The sequence below is a fragment of the Protopterus annectens genome, chromosome 10.part0 (assembly GCF_019279795.1).
Source record: "Protopterus annectens isolate FY-2018-M chromosome 10.part0, PAN1.0, whole genome shotgun sequence".
NCBI classification, from domain to species: domain Eukaryota; kingdom Metazoa; phylum Chordata; order Ceratodontiformes; family Protopteridae; genus Protopterus; species Protopterus annectens.
Window position 1 is genome coordinate 1,612,993,811 of NC_056744.1, and position 14,222 is coordinate 1,613,008,032.

Sequence of the window (14,222 nt, forward strand, 5' to 3'; positions counted from 1 at the left end):
AATAGGACATGTTTTTCTAAGAAAGTTTAAAAATGTGCTTTTCTAATCCACAAGGCGTTTCCTTGAAGACAGTTTACTTATCAGCATTTGCACAAGAACAGATGTGTTAGCATTTGCGTCATCAAAGCAGTATCTTTCCAAAACCAAGAGGGTGTGTGTTTAACTAAAATATGTATAAAAAGTCTGTATTAAATCTAGTTATGGTAGAGGTATGGTAAGGACACAAGTCCTGAGGTAAATGTTATATCTCTCACATCATCTGTACTATATGAGAAGTAAAGTTGGAACGGTACTTTAAGCTGCAACGTTTGTCCAGTTTGGTTTATTATAAAAGTTATTGGTTACTGCTCTTAAAGACAGGTGCTGCAAAGTATATTCTCTCATCAGTGTATATTCTGCAAGTTTCTGTATGCGACAGACTGTGAATGCAAATATAACCAGACTTTGAATTTTAGCAGAATCCAGCCAGCAAGACTGAGTGTCTTAAGAAGACTTCAAATCCCACAGCAAGAGCAAGCAATAAGAAGCAGTAAGCAGAGCCAAATATTTTTTCAATAGCGACCCAGCTGAGTGTCTAGTACCATATAATTTTTCACATGGTGTGTTGAGGTGGAGTCAGTGACAGTTCCAGAATAAAGTACCACAGGTAGCACCTGTACGGCATATGGTGTATACCTGTACATATAATAATGGCAGAGAGCAATGAATGGTATATGAAGAAACTAAATGCTGTAGCCAACAGGTTGTATGATGATGAAATGAGCATGTGGGTGGTGTATATCAACTAGGAGTAGCAGTTAAATGGAGGCATCAAAACAGTAAGGTGCATCATTAAAAGTGTCAATATAGTACAAAAGTGAGTACAAGGGCACAAACGCACACCTTGACATAACACATAAGCAGTCTACCATGTCAGTTGTACACCACAAAAAAGTCTGTGGCATCAGACATGTCATACACCACTAACATGTATAGTCAGTAGTGGTCAGCACAGTGGTCAACATTGCCACAGGTTCGGGTGACACAACAACACACAATGGAGTAACTGTCAGTGTTACACTATTGCAGTCAATGGCACCCATGCTGATGGCTTACCAGCAGTCTTGGCTGCCCCTGCCATGTCCAGGAACACTATGACCATGGTGGTGTACCCCTGAACTAGATGTGGTGACATTTCCATGTTAGGACACAGTGTGGGTCAGAGCAGTATTGCTAGTTGTATGTTGAGTTGTGACTGCCAGGTTCCAATCATGGTAAAAACAGTGTATGTTTGTGCACATTGCAGTATAGACACTGATGGATGAAGGCCACGTAATACCTGATTTATACTACAACACTGTTCCAGCACCATTGTGAAAAGGCTTTTAACACAGCATGTAACAGTTGCCACATTATCATGTTGTGCAGCCAATGCATGCACTTCTAACCATCAGGTAACACACAGAGCTGGTGAGCTACACAATATGTATCATGAGCAAGAGCATGTAGGTCATTGCCATGATGTCATCATATACATTTCCATACATATCAGCCACACACCCAAGTGCAGTCTTATGGATATTATCACGTTGTTGTGGGGCAGAGTCATCACTCTTAAACATAGCAGCTCAAGGTCAACACTATGACCAATGTGTGATGCCTCAACATTTATTTATTTTATTTATTTTTTATTTTACATTTGTTGACCGGGCTAGTCCAGCTGGATATATGTCCATTTTCAGTGGAGGCCCGGGGAGAAAAGCTCCAACAATATTACAAGTAATTCACAGAAACAGTCAATACAAGGTAAAAATTATTAACACATTGAGTCAGAACATGAGATATACATGCAGACAGGCATAGTCATAGCAGGAAATTACATAAACAAAGTTTAGTAGATATTTGCTATACAAATTCTAAAAATATAAGTATATAATATGGAAAAAGGTGAAAAAGAAAATAATTAAAATATTTTTTTTTTTTTTTACATATGTCTATAGGATGTTGTGTGAGGAGGAATTAAGGAGGAAAGGAAAAAGAAAGGTTAATCTGGGTTGTTACAGGAACAAAGCCAGTGTTTATTGAGATGTGTTTTCAGCTGTTTTTTAAAGAGTGGAAGACTAGACAAAGATGAGATATCAGATGGTAGTTTGTTCCACATTTTTCCAACAGAGTTAGACAAAAGGCTGTCACCTGCAGAGTTATTGGGTATGGTAATATTAACCAGTAGTTTGTTTGAAGAGCGTAGGTGTTTCAAGTTATTATAAGGCGTAATGAGGTTAGAGAGAATTGGTGTTTTAGACGGCTGATATAGAATTTTGTGAGCAGTTAAGAGCTGTTGATAAATGAGCCTGTTAGGAAGTTCAAACCAGCCTAGTTGTTTTAGGTTATGACAGTGATGGGATCTGAAGAGGGATCCTGTGGCAAATCGAGCAATATTATGGTAAGATGTAGCAAGTTTCTTGAGGTTATTTTTAGAGAGATTGGTATAAATAGTGGAAGCATATAGAAGGGTAGAGATAAGGGTAGACATCATTAAACTGACCAGCCAAAGTACCCCTTATCATAGGCTATACCCTGAGCCCAGGACTAACCCCTCTGAGACATGACAGTGATGACCCCAGTGCAGTGTCATATGTGTCAATGGCCATACTATCTGAATGAGGCACGTCATATCTTTCCTCAGGATCAGTGGTCGGGCTGGTGGAGGAGGCTGGAAGTGGATGTGCTGCAAACACAGATATGATAAATCTTATATACAATGATATATGGTGAATGAGGCAGAATATAAGTGAAAAAATCCTGACAATTCACTAACTACACTGAACAGGAATGGAGATATTCACTTACCTTGACAGCATAACTGTGGGTGGTGCAATGCCCCTAGAGAATAGTGAAAATGTCATTACAGACATCCAAAAAGCACGATAGTGGCATTGTAAGTGTGCACATACATGCAACTAGACATGGTCCCTGACTCCACTTCCTGTGATGAGAGCTGAAATGCCACTGTGAAGTACAAACACACATATACAACAAGTCAGTAGGAAGCACTATAACATCATTTGGGCTCCCTGAAAAAAAAAGTGACAGAGGAAGTATGAGAATATAAAAAACAAAAGTCAAAGATTTTTGAAAGGCATAAAAATGAAACATGGACGCGGAAAAAAAAAAAGATTTGATATGATGCAATATTCATTTAAAGGAGAAAGCCAAATTAATCAATACAAAAGCATCTCCAAAGATATTTGAAGAAAAATTCAGGCAAAGGCACTCAGATATGGAAACTTACACAATGCAAAAATAAGAAAACAAAGGGGAATGTTGAACAGAGGATTAGTAAGGCAGAGGTTAAACAAATAGAAACCAAAGTTATGGATTACTTGCCAAGAGAAGGATTCAGTGTAGACAGTCCAATACAGGTAATGTCGCAGCATAATGGAATGAGCCCATAAAATTAAGGAGAAGCAGCTGGAAAGGGAGATATTTAAAGAGGAAATAGAGGCTTAGGAAAGAAAGATATTTAATATGGTGAAATATTTATGCAAAAAGTAATCAATACAAAAAAGCAGTTCCAAAGATATTTGAAGACAAATACAGGCAAATGCACCCAGATATTGAATTTTCACAATGCAAAAAAATAAGAAAACAAAGGGGAAAGTAGACAAGAGGATTAGTAATGGAGAATTTAAAGAAAAAGAAACTGAAGTTATGGATTACCTGCAAAGTGAAGGATTTAGTGTAGAAAACCCAACAGGTGATGTCACAGCATGATGGAACAATGAGTCCTCAAATTAAGGTGAAAGGTGGAGCAGGAGGCATCAGAAGACTTGCCACGTGATGATGCTGTGCAGCCTTCTGGAAAATGGGTGCAAAAGTTCCATTGAAGTTATACAGCAAGGGAAGGAGCAGGAAACAGTGGCAACTCTGACACAGGCAATGTTGTAGTATGATGGGCCAACGAGTTCCCATGTGAAGGAGCAGCAGTTGGCACAAGATGCATTTGAAGAGGCTATGTCACATGAAGATGTTCTGCAACTTTGTGTAAAATGCCCACAGGAAATGCAGAGCAAAGAATGTGCTCTCAGTTTAGAAGAAAATTATCTAAGGGATGAGCTGCTTGATTTAGTAGAGATGGATAGACATATTAAGATCAATGAAAGAAATAAACTACAGAAAGTAAAAAAGACCCAAAGTCTTATAAGACTGGAAAAACAAATGAACACAGTAATCATTGTTGTTGTCTTTTGGCTTTTCCCGGTTAGGGGTCGCCACAGCGGAACTCCAGTCCGCTAATGATTGGCAGTAGATTTTCACGAACGCTGAGGTGCCAGCTCGACGTTCAACCTTCAGCGAAGGCACACCCATTTACGCATGTCTTTCGAATGTCCACCCAACCGTGGGGAGGACATGCAGACTCCACACAGAAGGCACTCCCCGCACTCCATCCAAGAATCGAATGGGAGAACCTCTTGCTGTGAGACAACAATGCTACCACTGCACCACCGTGGAAGCAGACAGTAATCATTATTAAGAGAAATTCATGTAATATAACAGAATTATATAGGACATATTACTGTGCAGTTAAATTAATAACAGATAAAGTTTTACCACAAAAACATAGAACAGCAAGGGGAAATGAATGGAAGAAATAAAATACCACAATGGAAGCATCAAATAGAGAAACTATAAAGCAATTAAGGCAAGAAGTGTCACTGTTAGAAGAGTATAGAAGAGGGAACAGATCAACAATAATACTTAAAAAGACAGACATGCTAAAAGCAATGCACAGTATCAATACAAGCCATCATCTTTCATACACTGTTGCAAATAATAAACTAAACATATCAACATAGACTGAAAAATTTGGACGATAAATATAAATGAAAAGTATAAAATAAGCAATTCATTGATGATCCAAAAAGATTTCACAGAGAACTCAGAAAACAACGCAAAAGGAACAGAATCACCACCAAAAAAGAAGAAATAAAGACATTTTGGAAAATATTTATGAAGATCCTGTAGAACATAATAAAGATGCTGAATGGATAGAAAATTAAAAGAAACAGTAAAAGATTCAAATGTAGAGGATATTAAATGTGATGAAGTAATGGCCAGAGAAATTGAAACAAAACTAAGAAAACTTCCTGATTGGAAAACCCCAGGCACAGCTGCAGTACCTAAATTCTGGCTAAAATTTATACAAAGATTTCATCCTGAGTAAAATTGACTTACATATGCATTCCAAATGGACACCGACCTGATTAACAACAGGAAAAACAATACTCCTCCTTTAGAGTGAATCTGCAAGCCATCCTAAAAACTATAGACCAGTAACTTGCCTCCCAATGATTTACAAACTGTATACCGGAACTGATGCAAGCAGAGATTATAGTCATTCAAAAAAAGTGTAATTATGGCAATAGAACAAAAGAGTAACAAAAGGAAGTTACATAGAACAAAGACTCATTTGTTACTTGGCATTCTTACAGATGTATAAGAAATACCCTACATTGATCACTAACATTTCAGTGATCATGAGACAGTGGCAAACCACTCTGCAGCTAAGCCATGACAAAGGACAAAGTATTATCCCAGGGACTAAAATTCAAAGGGGGGTATTCCAGGGTGACTCTCTGTCACTGCTGCTGTATTGTCTTGCCCTTAATTCATTAAATTGTTTACTTAGCAGATTAGGCCATGGTTACAATTTGGCTCCGAGAAAACAACTTTGTTTAAGGACTTTTCATCTCCTTTTAGTGGATGACTTAAATCTGTATAGTTCATCAGATGAGGAGTTGAAAGCACAACTACAAGTCATTAAAACTTACTCAGATGATATAAGAATGCCGCTTGGTCTTGCTAAATGTGCAAAGGCAACATTTAAAGCAGGAAAGCTGCAGCACCAAGAAAATATCTCTCTGGGACAAGAACATGATATAAAGCAGCTGGAGGGGTGTATAAATATTTGGGAATTAATGAAAGATCAGCAGTACTACATGAACAAATCCAAATAAAACTCAGTAAAGAATATTTCAGAAAACTAAAACTAATGTTGAAAACTGCCTTGACATCTAGGAATAAAGTTCAAGTAATAAACCAATTTGCTCTTCCTATTCTAACTTACAGTTTTGGGGTGATTGGGCCCAAAAGGTATTGGTTAGTTGGACAGAAAAACAAGAAAAATGCTTCTCTTTTATCAACTAATGTATGAAAATCAGTGTATACCAATATTCTATATATATTCCTCATTCTGAAGGAGATATGAGCCTCCTCAAAATTCATTAAATGTATAAATCTGCAATCGTAGGACTGTATACATATCTGCTGACCTCACCAGATCCAAACATAGTCATGTGGAAAAGAAGTCTAAGATGACTTCTGTGCTTAGTTTAGCAGAATATCAGTGTCAAGAGGGAATGGAAATAAAATCAGTAGACAAAAATAAGATAGCATCTGAATGTGCCAAAAAATAAAAGAAAGGATATAAGGAGAAAGATCAGATTAGATGGAAAGAAATTTTGAAAATGCATAAATATTGGGGAAAGTAAAGAGTAACAGAGATCATCTGGAATGACCTCATGTCAATCAGGATTTCGCACAGGAATGGTTAAGGAGAGGTAAATTGAAACCAAAAGATGAAAGGTTAATAATGGCAACCCAGGATATTGGACTATGACTCTTTTTTTTACAACGTTAATTGAACATGTGGGAGAAACAGATAAATGCAGGTTCTGTAAAACATCTGGAAACAACCGCACATCTTGTTACTGTGTGTGATACACTCATGGTAGAGGACCTGTATACTGAAAGGCATAACAATGTGGTTAAACTGTGGGCTAGACATTAGGGATTGTGTAAGCACTACAATATTGAAGTAGTTAAGAAGCATTGGAAACATAAGCTGCAAAGAGAATTATGAAGTTGATACTACATGTGATCGCCCATTACCAACAGAAAACTGGATATAGTAGTCCAGGAAAAAAAGATAAAAGTAGCCTTGATCATTGAAATTGCTACACCCAGTGATTACAGTGTCTCACCTTTCATAAACAGAGATAGAAAGTCATAAAATACCAGGATTTGCAGGCAGAAACAAGAGCAATGTAGAAGAAGGGTATCCTGACAGTTCCAATAGTAGTATGTGCAACAGGTCTCATAAAAAAAAAGAAAAAATTACAGTCATATTTAGATATCCTACTGATAAGGCCTGGCAGTCTACTTATTTTCCATACATGCTTTGTTAAGTCTGTGGATGGTGATGGCTGTTCATAGGGTTGTTATAGGAGCCAGATGAAACTCAACAATAGTAGACGGGTGAATTTATTATGAGCATACTAGCTACCTAAAGCACAAAGGAAGGAAGACAGGAAAAACAAACTCCATCATTCTCAACACTTTTCTAAGGGTAATGGCAGTCCGCATAGAAGAGAACTGTCTCAGTACACTAGAAACTATCTACTATTTCAATGACAAGCATGGTAATTAATATTTGAATATGCCTGTTATTAACAATATAAACGGATAATTACAACCATGCCTTGTTCTTTCTAATAAGCCATATACCCCTGAACATTCTTTCAAGGCATGGTAGAATGTTCCAAGTGTGGGGTCACTGCAGGCTGTGGAACTTTTAATGTTAAGCTGGTAAGTTTAGACTAATATTTACAAAGCCAGAATAATGCATTTTTTGCCTTTTCATATCTCCCCAGTATAGCTCATTCTGCGGACAGCTATTCAATATACAAATATAATTTTAGCTCTGCTGTATAGCTAACACATAATTCAAGTAATAAAATGTAATAAGCTAAGACACAACAAGAAGAAAACAATTTTCATATTTCTGCAACACCTGCATATCTGGTACTTGTAAAAATGGAGGTAAGCTATATTAATATTATGGATTATTCCGTCAAACTATTTACCTGAAAGCTTTTGTTCTTGAGGTACCTGCATGTATGTTACCTTATCCAAAGTTGGTGAAAGCTTATTTAAAAATTTCATTCTGCAGTAAGTTTGCTGGTGGAATGAAATCCTTTTTTACGGAAGAAATCATTAAGTTACAGCTCTCGAGCTTCTGAAATGTGCAAAACTGCATTTTGCTTTGAAGAGATAATTTGACTTTTCCAGGGTTATGACTCTTTTTGCTTATTTTTCTGATCTCACTGTGGACTGCAGTGGCTGGACAAATACTGAAGGGTGGGGTGGAGGTTACTACTGTTGGGGTTTTAACTGCTGAACATCTGCTTTCACTTCACATGATAAGATCTTCACAGCAAGGAAACACCTCCAAGGCCAAACTGCCATTAGGAGACAGTGCAGGCAGTACTCTCAGTCATCAATGATATCGCCATAGTAATGTGTTCCAAAGGGAATGTGCATCAGACTGCTACTTGAAGAAGTCTTGATGGTTGCTTGAGTAGCTTGTTCTGGTACTACAGAGCTACAGGTAATAAACAGTATTTACACAAGTGACAAAATAAATGCTAAGGTGTTTACTTTACAAAGAAGAGGTACAGCGTTTGATTCTCACATGGAGTAAATGGCTAGGCTTAAAATGGCCCCCAAGGGCAATTAGCCTAGTACTAATCTATGAACCTATGGACTTCTTCTAGGGTACTCATGTCAGGAAGGCAAACTGTACTTACGTATTATTGTAACCAGATTTTTCAGAGCTATACCGGCTGGTTGATGATTAGGAAATATGATCGTTAAAGACCCCTTGGAAGACAGTGTTAAAAGAAATAACCCCAACACAACAATTACTGTAAAAATTTGATTTCCAAATTGCACTCAGCTGTGTGGGTGTAAAACAATGACAGCAAGACAGATACTATGCATTTCCTGTTATTTCTGCACAACTATGAGGGTAAAACATTTGGAGAAGAAATATATCAGAAAACAGATGCAAGGTACATTGAGACAATGCAATGAACTTTACACAAATGGAAATCAGCCCAGTGACTCACATCTTCTGTCTTTAATCTGACTATAGCTGTTAATGAAGAATAAAGACAGAATTATAACCATTATTTGACAGCATTTGCTGACACGAAAAAGGAATGTTCAGTGGCCAGACTTGCAATAAGCAACATGCTGGCAGTCAACTGCATAAAGAAACAACAACAGTATGTTTCTTACATTTCACTGATAACACTCCCAAAAACAACCTAAAGTGTTAAAGAAAACACAGTATATAACATTTTAAAAATATTACCGAACATATTTCCTGATCATCAACCAGCGGCTATTGCTGTGAAAAATCTGGTTGCGATAATACATAAGTACCAGGCAAACTATCTTACACCCAGGGCATGGGTCCTACTGACCCCGAGAGTCCATAGGATCAAGTATAGGGCCCTATGGTACACTACTGTTAAACCAAGTTGAGCCAGATAAACTCACACCCTGATGTACTGGATTCTAATGTTTATTTATTTTTTATGTATGTATTTATTTATTCATTTGTTTACTGAGTAGGTGGCTAGTCTTGGAACTTTTTTCAACCTTAACCTGAGCTCAAGGCAAACACAGAATGACAACTCAGAATATATAAAATATGACAGCACTTGAATATGTTCAGAGGCAGTCTATAACAGACATAGCAAACGGTAGATTAGTCCCTAGATTTGTGCTCCAGATGTACCTAACTAGAAATGCCATGCAAGTATTGATAAGCAAGTTAACTATTGATGTAGTTATAGCAAATGTGAGGTCAACATAATGAAAATAAGTTACTAGCCTAATAGACTTGAAAAGGATTAGACATCAGATGCAACTGGTACACTAGCAAGCAGCAACACTTATATCTGTCTTTAAGGTGGATTAATAAATGTTTTAACTATTGAATGCATGGACTGACATTTAAGGCTTTTAAACTGTCCATAGCTCTCAACCTTCCATGTCCAAAATGAGGAACACTAGCCCTCTTAATGTGGAACAAATGGGCAAAATGTGGAACACATACTAATGGCTTACTAACAACTTCAGCTAGGAAGGTTATAAGATGGTTAACATAAGCTGGTTTTACGTATAAAGAAGATATTTTAATGAATTAATATGATTCACTTCTATTTACAATTGATTTCAATTAAAAAAATTCCTAACACTGAATGTGTGACAGAGTCTTTCAATGTGGGACTTTGAGGAACTTTGAGGAACATGAACTTTTTAAGACTCCAAATGAGGTATGTTCCTCATAATGAGGTACACTTGAGAGGTATGAAACTGTCAATTATTACTTTGTGTGGCATACTGTCAACAGCCTTAGCAAGGGCAAGAAAGTAGCCTGTCCTTTCAGCTCTTCATCAGATTTTGCTGTTACAGAGTCAAGATGCCAAAAGATTCCAAAGTCAAGATCTGCCGTTAACAAACCCATACTTTTCCATGTCTAACCGAAGAAGGCCCTCTGCTTCATTTTGGATAAAGTCCATTAAGACCCTGTCCATGATTGTACACAGTATACTGGTCATGTTGACGAGTGTAAAACTGTTTGGCTCTGATGTGATGCACTCCCCCTTCCTTTGTGAATGGACAGCACTACAGCCTATCACAACATAGTAAGGAATATGTCCACATGTTAACATTTTCTTTGACATAACCAAAAAGGGTTTATTTAGGTTTTCCTTGGTTCTTTGTAGAAAGCCAGCATATATGTTGAAATATTGAGACAACATCCATTGGAACTAGTCCCACTGGAAAAAGATACAGTCAACATCATGCATCAGTTTCTGTAGTTATATAAGAGATGTCTCTCCTTGTCTTTATAGCCGTTGACATTTTCTTTTCTTTTTCTCAAGTTTGCACAATTTTTTTTCCTGCAAGCACACCATGTTTGCTGTGTCATGTGGCTTGGGGATCACTTTATTTTTTTGATATAATTAAAAAATATTACTGCTTTCAACCTTTAGGATGAAAATCATAGTTAGATTTGGAAGGTATGATAACAGTCGATAGTTTCTGCACTTTAATTATTCTAGACTTGTTTTATACAACCAATGTGGTTTTAAAAAGCCAAGTCTTTTTTTTCTTTACAGATGTATACAGCAGATGAATTTAGTGATTTTGCCAAAGGGTCTTTTATTTAATTAATATGTGTCCATGAACACAGTTGTCAGTAATACTATAGAAGTCACCGATGGTAACCAACTTGTTTGAACCACTGAGGACCGTATCTCGGTTCCCTATTACTCGATCGAAGACACTGTTCCTAGGGAAAAAATTCAGTTGGCCGTTCTCACGGTTTGCCCTGTTCTCCAACGTTGAGTGATCTCAGAGTTGGTATATTTAGTTAGGGAGGTTCTGGGGGAAAAGCCCCCCCACTTGATTAGGATTGGGAAGTGTGTTTTGTTTGTTTACGTCTTAACAAATTTTTTCCCTAGGAAAAAATTTGTGGATGTGGCCGTTCGCGGTTATGTGTTTTCGATGTTTTGGATTTGAATATTACACGTTCGAAGACAAGTGTCTCCGATCACGTAATATAGACCCCGTATTTCAGTATAATTTCATAATCATGTCATTTACTGCATTATAAATTCCAATTGTAAAGTCTAAGTAGGATTTTTTTTCCAGATGCTTTTGTTTTTGCTTCCATGCTTAGCAACCATCAGATTTTAAGACCATTCATTCCCCAGTACTAGGTACCCCCACCTAGGACTGACACCTTTTACAGATCCTCAAAGTGGGACATTTTTAGAGAAACATGAGATTTTGTAGTACAAACCTCATACACACAGTGAAAAGCAACAGATTTCTCTTTCTTCGCCAAAATAAAGCACCACTTTTATATAATTTGTTTGCATCTATTGTGTATATTATGTTAAAGGGTTTCAGGCACAGAATATGTTTTTCTAACAAATAGAGGAAAGTTAGAAAATATTTCTTGCCTTATAATCAAAGGAGATTTACTGTTTTTCATGTTTTTTTTTTTTTTTTGCACAGGACACATCTGCCCAAATAAGGACTGTCCTGAGTAAACAAGGTCAGGTGGTAACCCCATCCCTAATACAGAGTCAGGTAGAGAGGTTGTCATCCAGGTAGCCAAGGAGGGCATTTCTGACCTTGCTGACATTCCAGCAATAAGGGCATTTATTTGTGAGGTTTTAATCCTACCTCTGGTGGTTGTCTTCAGTACCCACTTCACTACAGGTTATCCTACAACCCCCCCCCCCCCCATGCATGTACATGCTTCCAGCTGAATGCCAATAAGGGCTACTACCACTGGCATGAGATCACAAAGTCATGATCCCTGGTGTTAGCCATTACACAGCAGTGTGAATCTCAGCTTGCATGGTGGCAATCAGTGGACCAGAAGCCAGTTCTTTCTCTCGTGGAGCTTAAGCTGGTGTCGGCCACTCACTATTACCACCCTCACAAGACCCTTCCAATACCCAAGCTACTCTCTGAGCTCTGAAGAATGATTTATTTATTAATGAATTTCATTTTGATTATAGCATCATGACTTGTGTTATTTTCAGAGTGTATAACTGTGGATGGAGAGAAGAAAGATCCTAGGTTTGCCAGTACAGTATCTTAGACATTGTAATCCCTAATTGGATTTTACACTGTTTATTATCAATTGTTTTGAGACTCATAGTCCAGTAATATTTGGGCAGACTTTTTTTAAAGATGAGTAGTTTGCCCAGTCAGTGTTTGAGCAGTTAAAGTCTCCATTGTATTTTAATCATTCATTCATTCATTTATTTTATCTATTTTCAATATACAGAATGCAGCAGTGTGTAACTGTGCGAAGCTAGCTAGACATTTGAAAAATCCATTGAACTGCATACTGAAATGTGTTGACTGAGTGCAACGATCAAGCATGACTGACACAGCCATTAAACTAAATTACTTGTGTAATATTTTGCTAACTGGTGAGTGAGCTGCTCTTCAGGGGCTATTTTCAGTCATGACCCAGAATCAATAACAATTACAATACAATTTGAGATACAGTATACAGCACATAATTGAATAAGCTATTCTTTCATAACATTATTAGTAGTTTCCATAGTTGCTATTATAACAGTAAAGTCACAAGTGTTATTCCTTTATAGGGAAAAAAGTTGCAAGACACTTAAGTAATGAGCGAGTAAACACTTTAAAGCCATAGTAGGGCTGAATTTGAAATGAAGTGCACGCCATATATTATTTAGTCATATATTTGCTAATTGTTGATTGGGGTTTCCCTGCTGTGCAGAACTCATTCAAAGAGGGCACCTGATGGGGTGAAAACTTACCATAGTTAGAGAAACAGCCTGCAAAACTGCAAACTTGTTGGGGACTGGGTCTGAGAAAGGCTTTGTGGCAATCTGTGAGATGTAAAGAGTGAATCAGCACTGAAAACAATATAGACTAAGTTTTATCACATAATGTGTCATAGACATTCATGCTACAAAACAGTAGTCCTCTGACTGCTTCTAGTTGCTATGATAACAAATGAGGCCTGTTTGTTCTTCCTGAAATCCCTAGCATTAGGTAGCTGGGTACAGGAAGAACAGCATTATTTTTCTGCGCTATGAAATGCTGTCATGTGGATGATGGCTGTTAGTCACCTCTTAACTCGACATACATTTCTCACAGCAATGTAATGAACTATGGAGGGGGAGATTGCTACTTTACACAGACCCTCATTTCCTCAGAATCCTATGCCTAGACTCCTGAGGCATAAACTGTTTTGTTTGCATTTAGGAAATATTTTGTATCTATTACACATCAAGTCATAATTTGCTTTCCAAACTCTGAGGGGTAAGCTATGATTATGCACAAGGCTCAGATCTCCTGCAGAGTACTTTTTTCAATCTGGCTTTATCATTTATTTTCCTAACTGTTGGAGGAAGTTCTGAGAAGAGATTACACTGATATATTTGTAAGGCGATAACAGGAAATCTCCAAGAGGGAGATCATAATGGCCATTACAGGGCTTCCCAAACCTGCAAAAATAAAGGTGGAGCTGTATGTATGCTGTTGCTTGTCCCTAAAATGAAAAGTAAATAAGTTCTGCTAAGAGATCCACAACTTCCACTACGTCCCCCCCCCCCAATGTGGCAGTAGCAGACCTGTCTTAGAAAACCAGAAATGTAATCAGATGTTCGAGTCCTCCTACTTCTGCTAGCTCTTTAATAGCAATCTCTCTTCTAAAACCCAGTTCACAGCTACAACAAATAGAATTTTAGACGATGGTCATCGAATATGTGGAAACATATACTTAAAAAACAAACTACTACAAAGAGTGGGCACCTAATAAA

The 14,222-nt window shown here is 37.5% G+C and overlaps 1 protein-coding gene across 1 annotated transcript in view; it reads left to right on the forward strand.

The window, feature by feature from the left end:
• The window catches only part of LOC122814352 (protein mab-21-like 3), a 71,013-nt gene that overhangs the window by 38,844 nt on the left and 17,947 nt on the right, over positions 1–14,222 (forward strand). The window lies entirely within an intron of this gene.